At 42.5% G+C, this 19281-nt stretch overlaps 1 protein-coding gene and 4 non-coding genes across 5 annotated transcripts in view; all 5 read right to left on the bottom strand.

The window, feature by feature from the left end:
• The window catches only part of LOC143712784 (FGGY carbohydrate kinase domain-containing protein-like), a 328185-nt gene that overhangs the window by 187468 nt on the left and 121436 nt on the right, over positions 1-19281 (bottom strand). The window lies entirely within an intron of this gene.
• trnav-cac (transfer RNA valine (anticodon CAC)) lies at positions 15541-15613 on the bottom strand. The gene has a single exon. It is a non-coding gene; the product is annotated as a tRNA-Val (tRNA).
• Positions 15737-15809, bottom strand: trnav-aac (transfer RNA valine (anticodon AAC)). The gene has a single exon. It is a non-coding gene; the product is annotated as a tRNA-Val (tRNA).
• On the bottom strand, positions 16363-16435 carry trnav-cac (transfer RNA valine (anticodon CAC)). Its single transcript has one exon. It is a non-coding gene; the product is annotated as a tRNA-Val (tRNA).
• trnav-aac (transfer RNA valine (anticodon AAC)) lies at positions 16559-16631 on the bottom strand. Its single transcript has one exon. It is a non-coding gene; the product is annotated as a tRNA-Val (tRNA).

Here is a 19281-nt window from a genome sequence, read left to right as displayed (position 1 = left end):
TTATCAGTTCTTGAACTTTGAATTTCAGTTGGAGGTGCATTGCTAAACTTTGTACAGTGTAATGAATTTACTTACTTTCTTTTTTTTCCATCTTGGCTATAATGGACTGTAAGTTACTCATGACATGGAGCAGCTTTAAAATGGGTTCTTGAAAACATTGACCTTGAAAAACTAGTGAATGTATGTTTTGAAACATTCTGAATAGTTTTTTTTATATTTGCACTGTTAAGCAAATACTTTGCACTGGAAATTGTACTTTGTTTTTTTATATGTACATAGCAACTTTGTGCAATATTTTAAATAAAATGGACTCAATGAAATAACAAACACGTAAAAAATTTTTTTTAAATAGTCGTTTAGATTAGTCGACTAATCGAAAAATTGGTCGAAAGATTAATCGTTATAAAATTAGTCGTTAGTGGCAGCACTATCATTTTCACAAGTGGATCAACAGAAAACCATGTTCAGACAAACACAATCATATACATATACACACACATATATACATATAAACACATATATACACATTATATATATATATATATATACACACACACATATATATATATATATATATATATATATATATATATATATATATATATACATATATATATATATAAACACCAAAAGTTAAACTTTCTAGATGTAAAGCTTTCTTTCTAGATGTAAAGCATTGGCGATTTACTGTAGCTAGATACATTTCAACATGTCGAACATGCTTGAATTCAGTGAGTAAAAAAGGCGAAGCAGCATGTGTTAGCTAACACTGTAAGTTAAACTAGACTAGCAGCATGGTTGTCGAATCAAACAAAACATCATTATGTTTAGTTAGAAAACAACACAAGTTATACTGATCAGTCTTTCTTGTCGTAAAGATTTTGCTAACGTTACCATTCCCACGTGGGCGGGAGAATTGTCCTTCAGGATTTGGTTACGTAAGTTAGTTAATTATTCGACTGACCAATACTATCTTAAACCACATACTGTAGTACTCACACTGGCATAAATATACCTAAATATAGTTAAAAGAAGAAAAGAAAAAACTAACGCCAGGAAGAAACTAAGTAACGTTAGCCTAACTAACGTTAGCTATGTCAGAAACATGACGGAAACTTTGTAAACAAGGCTAACTTACTAGCTTGACTAGTAAGGCAAGAACATATTTGAAAAAGATGAACTAAAAATGTAAAAAATGAACATAATATTGCGTTACACAAAAAGGAAAATCTACTTACTTTAAAGATCGTAGTCAATGACTAGATAGGATATCCTCTCCAAATACTGAAATCGTGTGACAAGTGGCCACTGTTGTGTTGGTAAATCTGCTTCCGTTTTTTAGGTACTGCCCCTCTCGGCCGGTGGAGGTACTTCTCTGTTTGTGCTTTAATACTTTCTTAAACATTTGTACAGATTGCAAAACTCGCAATTGCAAATTAATCCCTTATACCTGTAAAAGGTCAAATAAATAAAAAAATCGAGCTTGTAAAAAAATGAAAGACATAAACGAAATTTCCTGGGGTGACAGAGAGACAAAATATTTCTAAATATTTCACTTTATCTTTCAGGTCAAAACAGGGATTTTCATGTTTATTATAAATATTACCATGGTTGCAAATTAATAAAAAAAATCTAAAGCATACCCAAGCTTTTGGCCAAGTTGCAGATGTCTTTCACTGTTCACTGATTTCAGGCATTGGTGAAAAGTCTAACTTCATCCATTTATTCTGCTAAATTGTTCATACCATGAATGAAATATTTATTTTAAAACCTAATCAGAAAGATATTTATTGCCAAGTAAGTTTTACCAAAGGAATTCTTTTTGGACTATTTGTGCATCTCAATTGTGCATAAATCAAAGAAATGTAAAGAATTGTCACCTTAAGTGACTAAAATAATTCTATATATTTTACATAGGCATATCACTGAATCGCTTCAGAGTTTCAACGTAATTTAAATGTATTTTCCTAAACCTTATCATGGAATCAGACTGAGTCAAATCTGTTATAAACCCTAATGACTTTGGAGCAACAACAACAACAAAATTTGATTTAATTCACATAATAATTATAATCGCTTTAAATGTGAAAGTTAAAATGCTGTCAGTTCCACTCATGCCAATGACATGGCTGGTCGATTTCAAAGCGGCTTGCCGCCAGCCGGCCGCGGTTCATTTAGACGGCGGCAACCGCCAGAGAGAATGAAGTCGGCGGCCCGGCGGCTGTTCGCCGGCGGCATCTCGCAAGAAATGGGAGTGACGTATTCGGCGGCAAACGTTTCATCTCCGCCAGCGGGGCGCACCTATAGCCGACAGTTTGGGGCCGGCGGCAAAAAGAAGCCGTGCCGATATTTTTTGCTATCTGGGTACTGCAGACTATTGTATAATAGATTTCTAAGTGTGAAATTTTTTTTTTTGAAGAAAAAAAAAATTGTGTGAAAGGCTACATTTGTTCATGTGATGTCACCCTATCAATATATCTTACCGGCAATTTTATAAAAGCCCTCTTTTATGGACATGGTGGATAAATGTCCAGGGAACACAATGAAGCTATTTATGTACCCCTGCAGAGCGAGGACCACCTTGCGAATTGTTCGACAGACCGTGTTTTTCCCTAGATTCTCTGCATCACCGACCGCATACAAGTATGTACCACTTGCAAAAAACCGCAACGCAATACATACCATTTCCGGTACAGTAAGTGCATGGCTTCGACGAGTCACATTTGTTATGTGCGGCTCAAGAAGTTCGCAAAGATAAGACATTCCTTCCGCGGAAAATCTGTATCTTTCATACAAGTAAATATCAGGAAAGTCAAAGGGATTTTGTCTGTCCCTAAAAACTCTTTCTCTACGAAGTGCTCGTCTAACAACTTGCGCGGAGATGTCCACGGGATTTGGGAGAAAAGGTGAAGCCATTGCAACAGAAAACAGACGCTGGGAATCAGTTACGTCACCTATATGTTTCTTTGCTCACAGCTGATTGGTCAAACTTCAGTCTGAGGTCTCGAATCCAGAACTTAACCTGCCCCGGAGCAGGCTAGCCGTGCAGCGTAAGATACCATGGCAACGAACACCGATTAAAGCCGAGCTGCTTTCATAGTACCTAAAACCCAGAGTTGGCGGAAACTAAGCTGAAACATAGCTGGCTAGCCACCTAAACCGGCTTCATGGTACAGGCCCCTGAATTGCAGTGCTTTGTCAACATTACTGCATTTCTGGATAAACTTGCCAGAGGGTTAAAGACTCTAGCTTGAGCCCGCAGCCAAAGGTTAGGTTTGTCAGAAGTGGGATTCGAACCCACGGCTCCAGGGGAGACTGCGACCTGAACGCCAGCTGCCGAAGGATAGTCCGTCAAAATGGGGATAATTTTGCCAGACAACCTTGCTCGGAGCGGTCCCAAAGTGCATATGTGGTTTTCACACTCAAAAGGTAACAATGTAAAGATGTAACTTTTATTTTTTTTATATATGTATAATTTACTGAACAAATTCTTCTCGTTCAACAATTATTGTAGCCTATGTATTTTTGTGGTTGTCTTAAGCAGGCCACAGCCTCTATTGGACAAGCACCAAGGGTTGTTGAACAACGGTCTGCCGCTACTGGACCAGCACAGGAGGTCATGGCGCAGAGTCAGCGTCAGCTCCCACCCCAGCCTACTTCTAAAAATATACCAAGTTTGTCAAAGGTAATAACATTTTTTTTTATATAATTGCAGTTTTAATATACGTTTAGTATAAAGGTTTAAGTTCAGTGGAAATGGCTGGTATGTTTTTACACCTACCTGCCAGCTGTGACACCTTGTACAGGGGCGGCTGTAGTCTGCTTATTGGTCAGTTTCACTGTCTCAGGTTGGTTTAGATCAAATAAAATGGTGAAAGAACAATGTAACCTATGTGATCTCTCTTTCTTCTCTGGGCTCTGCTCTTGCATTCTCCTCTTCCTCTCTAATTGGGCTTTGCCATTATGGGTTAAAGGACACTCGCGTCCTTCATGGCATCTCTCTTGATTTTTCCAACTGGCTACTGAAGCTACGTCTTTCATTCTGTATTTCTCAGGTAACATTCCACTTATGCACAATTAATTATACACGTATTATTAATTAAGTCATCATGAATCTGCTTTGTTGCCATTTCAAGGGTAACCTTCATTACTGTTAATAAACGCTTTCTCTTACAAACTATGTGCAAATTATTTTTGATTTTAAGTCATTTTTAAAAGGTACTTGTTAAATTACTATATACTCACATTCTAGCAATACCTTCCCACACATTTTTCTATTCTAACTGTGCTTATTTCAATCTGTATAAGTAGTAGAGTGTGGTAATACACAGACAAAAAAATAAGTTAAAGAAAGAAAGCAGGTCCTTTAGTTATATAATGAATGATGGGATCAATAGATATTTTCTCATTTTATTATATTTTTGGCCAATGTGCTGTTACAATTCAATTTGTCTTTTCATTGAAATTGTTTTGCCCTTTTTTAGTTTACCAAGCCAAGATTTGGTGGGTCCCACATTGCTGCTGCAAAGCCAAATCTGAGTGTGGCTAGGAGACCATCTCAGGCTGTTGACCAACCCAGCGCAGCAGTGTCCAGTGCCCCTACACCAAGCACCACTGTCTCTGTAAGTACTGGCATAATCCACATTGCATTCTAAGACAAATTCCACATCTGTGCACTTTTTAGAAACTTGCATTCTAAGACACATTCCACATCTGTGCACTTTTTAGAAACTTGCATTCTAAGATAAATTCCACATCTGTGCACTTTTTAGAAACATGTTTTGTATTCCAGGAAACATCTCAGGCTGTTGACCAACCCAGCGCAGCAGTGTCCAGTGCCCCTACACCAAGCACCACTGTCTCTGTAAGTACTGGCATAATCCACATTGCATTCTAAGACAAATTCCACATCTGTGCACTTTTTAGAAATATATTTTGTATGCAGGAAATCTTATCATAATGAATTAAGAGCAATACTATACAGTTTTCACACAATATGCAGTCAGTGAACACATTTCCACAATGCTTACATTTTCTTAACAGACAAGCTATACCTCCCAACAAAATTATGGATTGTTTTTGTAGTATTTACAAATGTTAACACACACCACCCCACAATAGCAAAAACAATATTCCAAACCTTAGATACAGTATAAAAACCTCGGCTTCTTCAATGATATCAGTTCAAAAACAATATATCTCAGCTGATAATAAAAAAACAATTGAATAATTGACACACACCTGATTTATGTTGGGTAAATTGGGTCAACCATAGCTGATTCCAGTCTGGCTTAGACTCATTGGCAGGGGTTATTTTTTTCTGTTACATTGACACTTATACATTAAAAGGAGGACTTGTGATGTTTTTGGAAACAGAAAAAGACAAACACTGTAATGTCTGGACGAGGAAGAGTAAGAGCAAGGGGCCCAGGGAGAAGAGCAGGCCCAGTGAGAGGTGCAGTGAGAGATGCAGTGAGATGTCCAGTGAGATGTGCAGTGAGATGTGCAGTGACAGATGCAGTGAGATGTGCAGTGAGAGGTGCAGTGAGATGTGCAGTGAGAGGTGCAGTGAGATGTGCAGTGAGAGGTGCAGTGAGAGGTGCAGTGAGATGTGCAGTGAGAGGTGCAGTGAGAGGTGCAGTGAGATTTGCAGTGAGAGGTGCAGTGAGATGTGCAGTGAGATGTCCAGTGAGATGTGCAGTGAGAGGTGCAGTGAGATGTGCAGTGAGATGTGCAGTGAGAGGTGCAGTGAGATGTGCAGTGAGAGGTGCAGTGAGAGATGAGAGGTGCAGTGAGAGATGAGAGGTGCAGTGAGAGATGAGAGGTGCAGTGAGAGGTGCAGTGAGAGATGAGAGGTGCAGTGAGAGGAGCAGGGCCAGGGAGAAGAGCAGGCCTAAGGACTTCCAAGGGCTGCAAGAACAGTAGTCAGTGATGAAATTCGTGCCACTATCATTGACCATGTAATCAAAAACGGTCTTTCGCTAAGAGAGGCTGGTAAACAGTAAAGGGAAAAAAACTGATTTGCTTTTTACTGGAATACTGTATATGTGGACATACAGTTCCCAACCAATAAATTTAGTGTAAAAATGGTGGATTGCATGTTTTGTATGCAAATACCTGTAAAACTGAAACACAAAAGTCTATGAAGTTTTTGTAATACAAAAGCCAGTATTTTGAAACCTGGTGTACTTTGATTGACTGCATGTACCTTGTGAAGTGAAAACAAGTGTTATTCTTTGACAGAATAATTTCATTCTGAGTCAGATTTCCAGTGTTTTGATAAAGTTAGTGTGTGCAGAGAAAGATGTGTTCTATTTTGAAATGAAGAGTTGGTATATATTTACAGTTTTTTTCAATTGTTTACACGCAATTTTAAAAAAAATTGTGTGAAAGGCTACATTTGTTCATGTGATGTCACCCTATCAATATATCTTACCGGCAATTTTATAAAAGCCCTCTTTTATGGACATGGTGGATAAATGTCCAGGGAACACAATGAAGCTATTTATGTACCCCTGCAGAGCGAGGACCACCTTGCGAATTGTTCGACAGACCGTGTTTTTCCCTAGATTCTCTGCATCACCGACCGCATACAAGTATGTACCACTTGCAAAAAACCGCAACGCAATACATACCATTTCCGGTACAGTAAGTGCATGGCTTCGACGAGTCACATTTGTTATGTGCGGCTCAAGAAGTTCGCAAAGATAAGACATTCCTTCCGTGGAAAATATGTATCTTTCATACAAGTAAATATCAGGAAAGTCAAAGGGATTTTGTCTGTCCCTAAAAACTCTTTCTCTACGAAGTGCTCGTCTAACAATTTTGCGCGGAGATGTCCACGGGATTTGGGAGAAAAGGTGAAGCCATTGCAACAGAGAACAGACGCTGGGAATCAGTTACGTCACCTATATGTTTCTTTGCTCACAGCTGATTGGTCAAACTTCAGTCTGAGGTCTCGAATCCAGAACTTAACCTGCCCCGGAGCAGGCTAGCCGTGCAGCGTAAGATACCATGGCAACGAACACCGATTAAAGCCGAGCTGCTTTCATAGTACCTAAAACCCAGAGTTGGCGGAAACTAAGCTGAAACATAGCTGGCTAGCCACCTAAACCGGCTTCATGGTACAGGCCCCTGAATTGCAGTGCTTTGTCAACATTACTGCATTTCAGGATAAACTTGCCAGAGGGTTAAAGACTCTAGCTTGAGCCCGCAGCCAAAGGTTAGGTTTGTCAGAAGTGGGATTCGAACCCACGGCTCCAGGGGAGACTGCGACCTGAACGCCAGCTGCCGAAGGATAGTCCGTCAAAATGGGGATAATGTTGAACAATGCTGAACGCCACAGCCAATCACGTCGACGCGCTATAACATTTGCAGCCAATTAGAGAGCGCCATTCTCGACATTATAACATTTGCAGCCAATCAGAGAGCGCCATTCTTGACTTTTTCCTTATCATTTTCGACATTTGACCAATCAGAGTACAAAACAGTGTACCAAAGGGTGAGTGTGCTTTTGTCACCTTTGCATGATGTAATAATTGTAATCCTAATCATTTAATTCAATGTCATCATTATTTATAGATATGTATGTAGATAATGTTGCAGGTATTTGAGATTTATGTTTATTTATGTAAAAAAAAAAACCTCCTTTTTTTTGCACTGGGAGATTCAGAGATTTGAGGCAGTGGGGGTGGGGATATTGAGTGAATGAATGTTTTTTTGAAGGTGTGAAATGTTCCTCTCTTGTTCTTTTAAAGGAGGATACAAACTTTACTCACTCTTTATCTCTAATTTTACAGTTTGTATCTCCCCTTCAAAGAACATGAATAAAAATAAATGACAGACTACAATAAATTAATGTGGCATTCATACTGATAAGTTAGAATTGCATGTATTCTATGTTATATGTGTGATAATGTTTACAGATTGAAAGATGTCCGATGCAGTCTCGCGGCCAGACAACCTTGCTCGGAGCGGTCCCAAAGTGCATATGTGGTTTTCACACTCAAAAGGTAACAATGTAAAGATGTAACTTGTATTTTTTTTATATATGTATAATTTACTGAACAAATTCTTCTCGTTCAACAATTATTGTAGCCTATGTATTTTTGTGGTTGTCTTAAGCAGGCCACAGCCTCTATTGGACAAGCACCAAGGGTTGTTGAACAACGGTCTGCCGCTACTGGACCAGCACAGGAGGTCATGGCGCAGAGTCAGCGTCAGCTCCCACCCCAGCCTACTTCGAAAATTATACCAAGTTTGTCAAAGGTAATAACATTTTTTTTTATATAATTGCAGTTTTAATATACGTTTAGTATAAAGGTTTAAGTTCAGTGGAAATGGCTGGTATGTTTTTACACCTACCTGCCAGCTGTGACACCTTGTACAGGGGCGGCTGTAGTCTGCTTATTGGTCAGTTTCACTGTCTCAGGTTGGTTTAGATCAAATAAAATGGTGAAAGAACAATGTAACCTATGTGATCTCTCTTTCTTCTCTGGGCTCTGCTCTTGCATTCTCCTCTTCCTCTCTAATTGGGCTTTGCCATTATGGGTTAAAGGACACTCGCGTCCTTCATGGCATCTCTCTTGATTTTTCCAACTGGCTACTGAAGCTACGTCTTTCATTCTGTATTTCTCAGGTAACATTCCACTTATGCACAATTAATTATACACGTATTATTAATTAAGTCATCATGAATCTGCTTTGTTGCCATTTCAAGGGTAACCTTCATTACTATTAATAAACGCTTTCTCTTACAAACTATGTGCAAACTATTTTTGATTTTAAGTCATTTTTAAAAGGTACTTGTTAAATTACTATATACTCACATTCTAGCAATACCTTCCCACACATTTTTCTATTCTAACTGTGCTTATTTCAATCTGTATAAGTAGTAGAGTGTGGTAATACACAGACAAAAAAATAAGTTAAAGAAAGAAAGCAGGTCCTTTAGTTATATAATGAATGATGGGATCAATAGATATTTTCTCATTTTACATTTTATTATATTTTTGGCCAATGTGCTGTTACAATTCAATTTGTCTTTTCATTGAAATTGTTTTGCCCTTTTTTAGTTTACCAAGCCAAGATTTGGTGGGTCCCACATTGCTGCTGCAAAGCCAAATCTGAGTGTGGCTAGGAGACCATCTCAGGCTGTTGACCAACCCAGCGCAGCAGTGTCCAGTGCCCCTACACCAAGCACCACTGTCTCTGTAAGTACTGGCATAATCCACATTGCATTCTAAGACAAATTCCACATCTGTGCACTTTTTAGAAACTTGCATTCTAAGACACATTCCACATCTGTGCACTTTTTAGAAACTTGCATTCTAAGATAAATTCCACATCTGTGCACTTTTTAGAAACATATTTTGTATTCCAGGAAACATCTCAGGCTGTTGACCAACCCAGCGCAGCAGTGTCCAGTGCCCCTACACCAAGCACCACTGTCTCTGTAAGTACTGGCATAATCCACATTGCATTCTAAGACAAATTCCACATCTGTGCACTTTTTAGAAATATATTTTGTATGCAGGAAATCTTATCATAATGAATTAAGAGCAATACTATACAGTTTTCACACAATATGCAGTCAGTGAACACATTTCCACAATGCTTACATTTTCTTAACAGACAAGCTATACCTCCCAACAAAATTATGGATTGTTTTTGTAGTATTTACAAATGCTAACACACACCACCCCACAATAGCAAAAACAATATTCCAAACCTTAGATACAGTATAAAAACCTCGGCTTCTTCAATGATATCAGTTCAAAAACAATATATCTCAGCTGATAATAAAAAAAAAATTGAATAATTGACACACACCTGATTTATGTTGGGTAAATTAGGTCAACCATAGCTGATTCCAGTCTGGCTTAGACTCATTGGCAGGGGTTATTTTTTTCTTTTACATTGACACTTATACATTAAAAGGAGGACTTGTGATGTTTTTGGAAACAGAAAAAGACAAAGACTGTAATGTCTGGACGAGGAAGAGTAAGAGCAAGGGGCCCAGGGAGAAGAGCAGGCCCAGTGAGAGGTGCAGTGAGAGATGCAGTGAGATGTCCAGTGAGATGTGCAGTGAGATGTGCAGTGACAGATGCAGTGAGATGTGCAGTGAGAGGTGCAGTGAGATGTGCAGTGAGAGGTGCAGTGAGATGTGCAGTGAGAGGTGCAGTGAGAGGTGCAGTGAGATTTGCAGTGAGAGGTGCAGTGAGATGTGCAGTGAGATGTCCAGTGAGATGTGCAGTGAGAGGTGCAGTGAGATGTGCAGTGAGATGTGCAGTGAGAGGTGCAGTGAGATGTGCAGTGAGAGGTGCAGTGAGAGATGAGAGGTGCAGTGAGAGGTGCAGTGAGAGATGAGATGTGCAGTGAGAGGTGCAGTGAGAGATGAGAGGTGCAGTGAGAGGAGCAGGGCCAGGGAGAAGAGCAGGCCTAAGGACTTCCAAGGGCTGCAAGAACAGTAGTCAGTGATGAAATTCGTGCCACTATCATTGACCATGTAATCAAAAACGGTCTTTCGCTAAGAGAGGCTGGTAAACTGTAAAGGGAAAAAAAATGATTTGCTTTTTACTGGAATACTGTACATGTGGACATACAGTTCCCAACCAATAAATTTAGTGTAAAAATGGTGGATTGCATGTTTTGTATGCAAATACCTGTAAAACTGAAACACAAAAGTCTATGAAGTTTTTGTAATACAAAAGCCAGTATTTTGAAACCTGGTGTACTTTGATTGACTGCATGTACCTTGTGAAGTGAAAACAAGTGTTATTCTTTGACAGAATAATTTCATTCTGAGTCAGATTTCCAGTGTTTTGATAAAGTTAGTGTGTGCAGAGAAAGATGTGTTCTATTTTGAAATGAAGAGTTGGTATATATTTACAGTTTTTTTCAATTGTTTACACGCAATTTTGTAAACCTCTACCTCCTTCTCCTCTTCATCTACCTCCTTCAACTCTTCCTCTACCTCCTTCTCCTCTTCCTCTACCTCCTTCTCCCCTTCCTCTACCTCATTCTCCTCTTCCTCTACCTCCTTCATCTCCTCTTTGAGCCCCCCCTCTTATTCTCACTCTTCTTCCTCTTCTTCTTCTAGCTCCTTCCATTTTTGTTGAAGACAGGTGAACTCACCTGCTACCCTTTATAGCACTCCTGAGTGATGCGTTTTCTAATTAGCACATGTGTGCTTCCACGCCTGATGGATGTGCATATCCAATTCATTCATTAGTGTGGTCAATGGCAATCCGGGGCTTTGTAATGACAAGGAAGTAACCTCACAATCCTTATCTGTGTCTAAGGTGTGAAAATGTGTGTAGAGTTTTACAAATCACTGTGTGTAATGTTTTGCTAAAAGGGTAAAGCAGACATTGTGTGTAATGTTGTGCAAATCTGTGGAGGGGTTTTGCTCATTGGAGTTGAATTTTGCAAATTGCGTGGAAATTTTTATTTTAGTGTGTAAACAATCATAAAAATCTGTAACAAAATGTGTTCTTGAGAAGAAAATTATCCATTTGGCCAATTGTGTTTTGTTGGTGTGAGTCTGTGTTAAGAGTTTAGGAAAAAGTATCTGAAGTATGGGTAAGCGCTTGTTAGCGATTGAAAAAAACTGTAAATACTTTTGAAAACAGATTCAAATAAGCGGCGATCCTAAATTGCAATATTATTTCCCACTATTACTGTTTTTGACTGTATTTTAATCATATTTCAAAAACAAAAAGAATCTTACTGAACATAGACCTTTAAACAGTATTGTATAATTCCATCTAGGATTAGTTAAAATTATTGGACAGTTATGACTGTTTCTTTCTCTTGTTATATATGCAACATATATTATATTTCATTGCATGTTGTCTCGGTAAGTAATTTCAAATTTTATTGGTCCAAAATAATTGAATTTGCCTATTTTAATGTCACAACTCAGTAGAGTCACACAAATTAGTGCTAGCAGCTGACACAATTCTGAAAACTATTGGAACAAATGTATACATTTTATTCTATAACCTTAAGTACGTATTTGACATCCAATATTTTCTATTTTATATGAGGGTAGTCTTGGATAGATAAAGCGCTAATTAAATAAATGACCTGCTAGACTAAATGTTTTGTTTTTTTCCTTCACAGACTACTCCTTCGGGGGCATTACTGCAAGATGCATCTGCAGTTCGACTGCATCGTTTGTGGTCGGACACTTTGCCACCAGAGGATCACAGGTGGATTGCCAGCAGGCTTTTTAAAATGGTGCCCAAGGGAAAACCAGAGCTTCGAGACAACCTACAGCTCTGGTATTACCCACCACAGCCAGCACTTATTTACAACCAGGCTCCAGCTCCAGACAGATTTTTTTGTCATGCTCTGTTGCTGTGGATGCCGTACAAGCTGTGGAAGATCAAGGCTCTCTGTCCCAATTCTGCCTGCGGGCAGCATCAGCTGACTGGAAGCGGTCTGCACAAAAGGGCACGGCAGGTTCTGGACATCGATAGGATGTACAACATGGTCACAGAAACCCTCATCTGTACCAAGTGTAAAGCCTCGCATGTGTCCTGGAGTCAGACTGTCCTGCAACAGCTGGATCTGGGCCATCGCTCTGAATTTTGGGTCATCCTCACGCGGAAGTAAGTACACTTTAATTCCACATCCAGTTGATAGCCCATCATCACATATGTTTGCAAATACTTTACAAATCAATTATGTAAAATATATGAATGTGTGGATTTTGCTTTTCCTAAGGTATGCCTGTGAAATGAGAGTCATTCGGCTCCTGCGTGAGCGTGGCCTAGGCAACAGTCCCACGCGGGTCATCAAACAGCTGCGTGAGAACCACAGTGAGGAGTGGCTCCAGCGTATGGCCTGGTACACCACCCAATGTGTGGACTTCCTCAAACGACCCGGGGTGTTGCAAATACAATTCCAGGAACCCCCAGAGCCTACAGTGGTCCCAAGCTGCAAGTGGCTGCTCACCGTGTACAGCCAAGACATCCTGACAAGGCTGGATGAAATCCATGCAAGGATAACATCTACGTATGGTTCAGTCTTGAAGATGGATTCCACTAAAAAGGTTAGCAGGGGATTTTTGTTAATTTATGGTGTTTACTGTTATATCATTATCAGAGCATGAGTATCATATTCTACATGGTGTGATGTTTCATTGCATTGCATGCTTCCTGTCATCTACTGCAGATCACTAAGAAGCTGGCTGGGACGGCAAGGGGAACGGGACTCTGGCTTACCTCTGTTGGCAATGAGTTTGGTCAGGTGCTCATGAGTGTGCTGACAGCACAGGAAGGAGCAGGACTGGACATGATGGTCGATGGTCTGGTGAAAAGGTACCAACAGGCTAGTGTGGATCCACCTGCTGTTTTGTACGTGGACTGTGGCTGCTGCACTGATGTGGGTGAGACCAAGCTGAAAACCAGATTCAGAGGGTGGCCTGATCTCATGATTCGCTTGGACATCTGGCATTTTATGCGCAGGATTGCCATGGGGTGTACAACTGATGCCCATCAGCTGTATCCCATCTTCATGTCACGGCTGTCAGCGTGCATTTTTGAGTGGGATGCGGCTGATGTTTCTATGCTTCGCAAAGCAAAGAGAGAGCTGTTGATATCCCAGGAATGGCCTGTTCGTCCACGGCAAATCTAAGTGACAGCCCGTGGCCCTGCCCATTGACCACAGAGAGCCTATTTGTCCCATTGACCGCCTATGTGACCACGAATGGCCTATGTGTCCCATCAGAAGAACTATGCATTATTAGACTCAAAATGGCATGTCCATGGACAGCTTACAGGGACTCTGTCAAATAAGTTAAAGGTGGGATGCTGTTTTCGACTTTTTTGGAGCGGGTGAGTTCTTGGAAACTATGGGTGAGTTTTTGGAAAACTCAAATTTGTGAGGTCAAACCTACTGTAAACCACACTGGGTACACAATACAACACACTGATGTACATTAAAGCTATTAATTATGCATAGTTAGCCTAAAAATGGACTGTCCACGAACAGCCTATTTGGATCCTGTCAAATAAGTTACAGGTCGGCACAGGAAGGTGTCCTCAGACATCCTATTTGGACCCTGTAAAATAAGTTACAGGTGGGCAAAGTAAGGGCCCACCTGTAACTTATTTGACAGGGTCCAAATAGGCTGTACGTGGTCAATGCATTAATAGGTCATATTTCATAATTACAGTGGTTTTATAAGGTGAAACCTACTGTACACCACACTGGGGACACAATACAACACACTGATGTACATTAAAGCTATTAATTATGCATAGTTAGCCTAAAAATGGACTGTCCACGAACAGCCTATTTGGTCCCTATCAAATAAGTTACAGGTGGGCAAATTAAGGGCCCACTGTAGCCTAAAAATGGACTATCCACGAACAGCCTATTTGGTCCCTGTCAAATAAGTTACAGGTGGGCAAATTAAGGGCCCACTGTAGCCTAAAAATGGACTGTCCACGAACAGCCTATTTGGACCCTGTCAAATAAGTTACAGGTGGGCAAAGTAAGGGCCCACATCTAACTTATTTGACGGAGTCCAAATAGGTTGTCCGTGGTCAATGCATTAATAGGCCATAATTCATAATTACAGTGGTTTTTTGTGGTCAAACCTACTGTACACCACACTGGGGACAGAATACAACACACTGATGTACATTAAAACTATTAATTATGCATAATTAGCCTAAACATGGACTGTCCACGGACAGCATTTAGGGCACCCGTCAAATAGGTTACAGGTGGGATGCTGTTTTTGACTCTAACGCACTTAAGGGGCTACTACGGACCCCAGTCTTTGTGGACCGTCTGAGGGGACCTTGAGGGGCCACAGATTTCAAATTGGAGCCTTTCGGAGCTATTGGGACCGTTCCGTGGGGATGTCCACCAAACGCCTATGAAAATGAATGGGATAAGTTGCACGTGTCAGTGGCTCCCGCGCGGTCCCCGGGGGTCCGAGGGGCCCCAAACTCGACAAAAAGTTGCGTCACGTGGCCCTCTGGACAGACCGAGCGGGCTAGGTCGAGACATGCCAAGTTTATTTTTAGCTATTTTTTATGCACCTCTCTGTCTCCCATTGATCTCTATGGGAGCATGTGTCTGCTAGGGTTAATTCAGCAGTTAGGATTAGAGGGCCTCCTAGGCTCGGGAAGCATCTAGAGCCACGATACTCTGGGGCCCGATTCGGGGGCCCGTGGCGGTCGTCCGTGACGAATCTCGAGGTCCTACGACCTTTCGACCCCTTAGGGCGACTGTTTATTTGATTATCAGAAACTTGATTTGGACGTCAGTCCCACCGCTTCTAGCGTACGCTTGTTCAAAAGCGACTGAAACTATAGACTGCCCAGTGTTTTTAACATGGCAAAATGCTGCTAATTTTGTTGGCAGACCGAACATTTTATATTACTGTACAGGAAACCTCAATGGTCATTTGTTTTATTTTTGTCCTTTTCTAAAGAGATTAAACCACAAACATCCCTGCAAGTGTACTGACCTGCTCAACAGAAAATCGCACACGAAATTTTTGCAAAAACCACCCACAGTTTCCGCCCAGTTTCGAACTGGGGACCTTTCGCGTGTGAGGCGAACGTGATGACCACTACACTACGGAAACACGTCTTCAGGTTGCAGACATAAATCTTTAGGTGCACGCTTATTAAAAAGCATATAAAGGAAATGAGTGCTGCACCCACCTAGCGTGGCAAACAGTTTAAATTTTCTGTCAGAATCCAACCACTGTTTCTGCTCGGTTTCGAACCGAGGACCTTTCGCGTGTTAGGCGAACGTGATGACAACTACACTACAGAAACCTATTGATGAGACACATGTGCTTTTTAGAAGATGGCTCCTTCCCATAATCTGCTCTGCAGGCAGTGTGACAGTCTGTGAATTCCACAAACAACAGAACAGAGGTTATTCGACATGGCAGTCTGCCTACAGCTCCTTGGTACGATGGCCTTCAGCTGTCTCCAAAGTAAGGGTTTTGTAGTGAATTGCAGCATTTATATTTAAAATGCCTCCACTTGTTTCCACCCAGTTTTGAACTGAGGACCTTTCGCATGTAAAGCGAACGTGATAACCACTACTCTACGGAAACTTGATTTTGACGTCAGTCCCACCGCTTGTAGGGTACGCTTGTTCAAAAGCGACTGAAACTATAGACTGCCCAGTGTTTAAAACATGGCAAAAAGCTGCTAATTTTGTTGGCAGACCAAACATTTTTTATTACTGTAAAGGAAACCTCAACGGTCATTTGTTTTATTTTTGTCCTTTTCTAAAGAGATTAAACCACAAACATCCCTGCAAGTGTACTGACCTGCTCAACAGAAAATCGCACACGAAATTTTTGCAAAAACCACCCACAGTTTCCGCCCAGTTTCGAACTGGGGACCTTTCGCGTGTGAGGCGAACGTGATGACCACTACACTACGGAAACACGTCTTCAGGTTGCAGACATAAATCTTTAGGTGCACGCTTATTAAAAAGCATATAAAGGAAATGAGTGCTGCACCCACCTAGCGTGGCAAACAGTTTAAATTTTCTGTCAGAATCCAACCACTGTTTCTGCTCGGTTTCGAACCGAGGACCTTTCGCGTGTTAGGCGAACGTGATGACAACTACACTACAGAAACCTATTGATGAGACACATGTGCTTTTTACAAGATGGCTCCTTCCCATAATCTGCTCTGCAGGCAGTGTGACAGTCTGTGAATTCCACAAACAACAGAACAGAGGTTATTCGGCATGGCAGTCTGCCTACAGCTCCTTGGTACGATGGCCTTCAGCTGTCTCCAAAGTAAGGGTTTTGTAGTGAATTGCAGCATTTATATTTAAAATGCCTCCACTTGTTTCCACCCAGTTTTGAACTGAGGACCTTTCGCATGTAAAGCGAACGTGATAACCACTACTCTACGGAAACTTGATTTTGACGTCAGTCCCACCGCTTGTAGGGTACGCTTGTTCAAAAGCGACTGAAACTATAGACTGCCCAGTGTTTTAAACATGGCAAAAAGCTGCTAATTTTGTTGGCAGACCAAACATTTTTTATTACTGTAAAGGAAACCTCAACGGTCATTTGTTTTATTTTTGTCCTTTTCTAAAGAGATTAAACCACAAACATCCCTGCAAGTGTAATTTTTGCAAAAACCACCCACAGTTTCCGCCCAGTTTCGAACTGGGGACCTTTCGCGTGTGAGGCTAACGTGATAACCACTACGCTACGGAAACACGTCTTCAGGTTGCAGACATAAATCTTTAGGTGCACGCTTATTAAAAAGCATATAAAGGAAATGAGCGCTGCACCCACCTAGCATTGCAAACAGTTTACATTTTCTGTCAGAATCCAACCACTGTTTCTGCTCGGTTTCGAACCGAGGACCTTTCGCCCTTTAGGCCACCGAGTAAGGGAAGGGGTCCGCGGACAGCTTAAAAGGTAGTGCCTTGGACCGGCGCGCAACGCCCCCTAGGCGATTTTTCAGGGCCCGGCCGACCGCGCCCGGCCGCGGGGGGGGCCCAGTGGGGCGGGCCGGAGGCGTCGCGTCGGGCCCGGCGGCCCCGCGGGAGCCCGACGAAATTCGGCCCCCTTGCCCGCAACCCGGGCCTCGGCCACAGGGGGGCTCACCGACCGCCCGCAGTCGATTCGACGCGCACCGAACAGGTCGCAGGCGGGTGTCCACGGAGCGCACGCGTGTCCCCCTGACCGCCTTTTCGCAAAATTCCCTGACCACCTGTGACCTGTGAGCAGCCCGTGACCGCCCCCTGACCACGCCCACTGACACGAACAGCCTATTCGTCCCCCTGACCGCCTGTGTGACCACGAACGGCCTGTTCGTCCACGGCCAATCTAAGTGACAGCCCGTGGTCCTGCCCACTGACCACGAACAGCCTATTCATCCCACTGACCGCCTGTGTTACCACGAACAGCCTATTCATCCCACTGACCAACTGTGTGACCACGAACAGCCTATTCATCCCACTGACCGCCTATGTGGCCACGAACAGCCTATTCATCCCACTGACAGCCTATGTGACCACGAACGGCCTGTTCGTCCACGGCCAATCTAAGTGACAGCCCGTGGCCCTGCCCACTGACCACGGACAGCCTATTCGTCCCACTGACCGCCTATGTGACCACGAATGGCCTGTTCGTCCACGGCCAATCTAAGTGACAGCCCGTGGCCCTGCCCACTGACCATGGACAGCCTATTCGTCCCACTGACCGCCTATGTGACCACGAACGGCCTGTTCGTCCACGGCCAATCTAAGTGACAGCCCGTGGCCCTCCCCACTGACCACGTACAGCCTATTTATCCCACTGACCGCCTATGTGACCACGAACAGCCTATTCATCCCACTGACCACCTATGTGACCACGAACAGCCTATTCATCCCACTGACCGCCTGTTTGACCACGAACAGCCTATTCATCCCACTGACAGCCTATGTGACCACGAACGGCCTGTGCGTCCACGGCCAATCTAAGTGACAGCTCGTGGCCCTGCCCACTGACCACGGACAGCCTATTCGTCCCACTGACCGCCTATGTGACCACGAACGGACTGTTCGTCCACGGCCAATCTAAGTGACAGCCCGTGGCCCTCCCCACTGACCACGTACAGCCTATTCATCCCACTGACCGCCTATGTGACCACGAACAGCCTATTCATCCCACTGACCACCTATGTGACTACGAACAGCCTATTCATCCCACTGACCGTCCACGGGGAGCCTATAGGGGCTCCGTCAAATAAGTTGCAGGTGGGATGCTGTTTTCGACTTAGACATTTTCAGCGGGTGAATCCCTGTAAAGAATTGGGGATTTCATCATATGTGCTGAAGTCCCCAATTCTTTACAGGGATTCACCCGCTGAAAATGTCTAAGTTGAAAACAGCATCCCACCTGCAACTTATTTGATGGAGCCCCTGTGAGCTCTTTGTGGACAGTTTGATTTTATGCTAATTTTGGCCTGTGTGACCACGAACAGCCTATTCATCCCACTGACAGCCTATGTGACCACGAACGGCCTGTTCGTCCACGGCCAATCTAAGTGACAGCCCGTGGCCCTGCCCACTGACCACGGACAGCCTATTCGTCCCCCTGATCTCCTGTGTGACCACGAATGGCCTATGTGTCCCATCAGCAGAACTATGCATTATTAGACTTAAAATGGCATGTCCATGGACAGCTTACAAGGACCCTGTCAAATAAGTTGCAGGTGGGCACCAAATAAGTTGCAGGTTGGCACGGGAAGGTCCCACCTGTAACTTATTTGACCGGACCTG

The sequence above is a fragment of the Siphateles boraxobius genome, unplaced genomic scaffold (genome assembly GCF_051911475.1).
Source record: "Siphateles boraxobius isolate OS27281-9 unplaced genomic scaffold, OSU_SipBor_1 51, whole genome shotgun sequence".
Taxonomy (NCBI): domain Eukaryota; kingdom Metazoa; phylum Chordata; class Actinopteri; order Cypriniformes; family Leuciscidae; genus Siphateles; species Siphateles boraxobius.
Note: the sequence above shows the minus strand (reverse complement) of the source record. Positions and strands in the feature narration are given on the sequence as shown.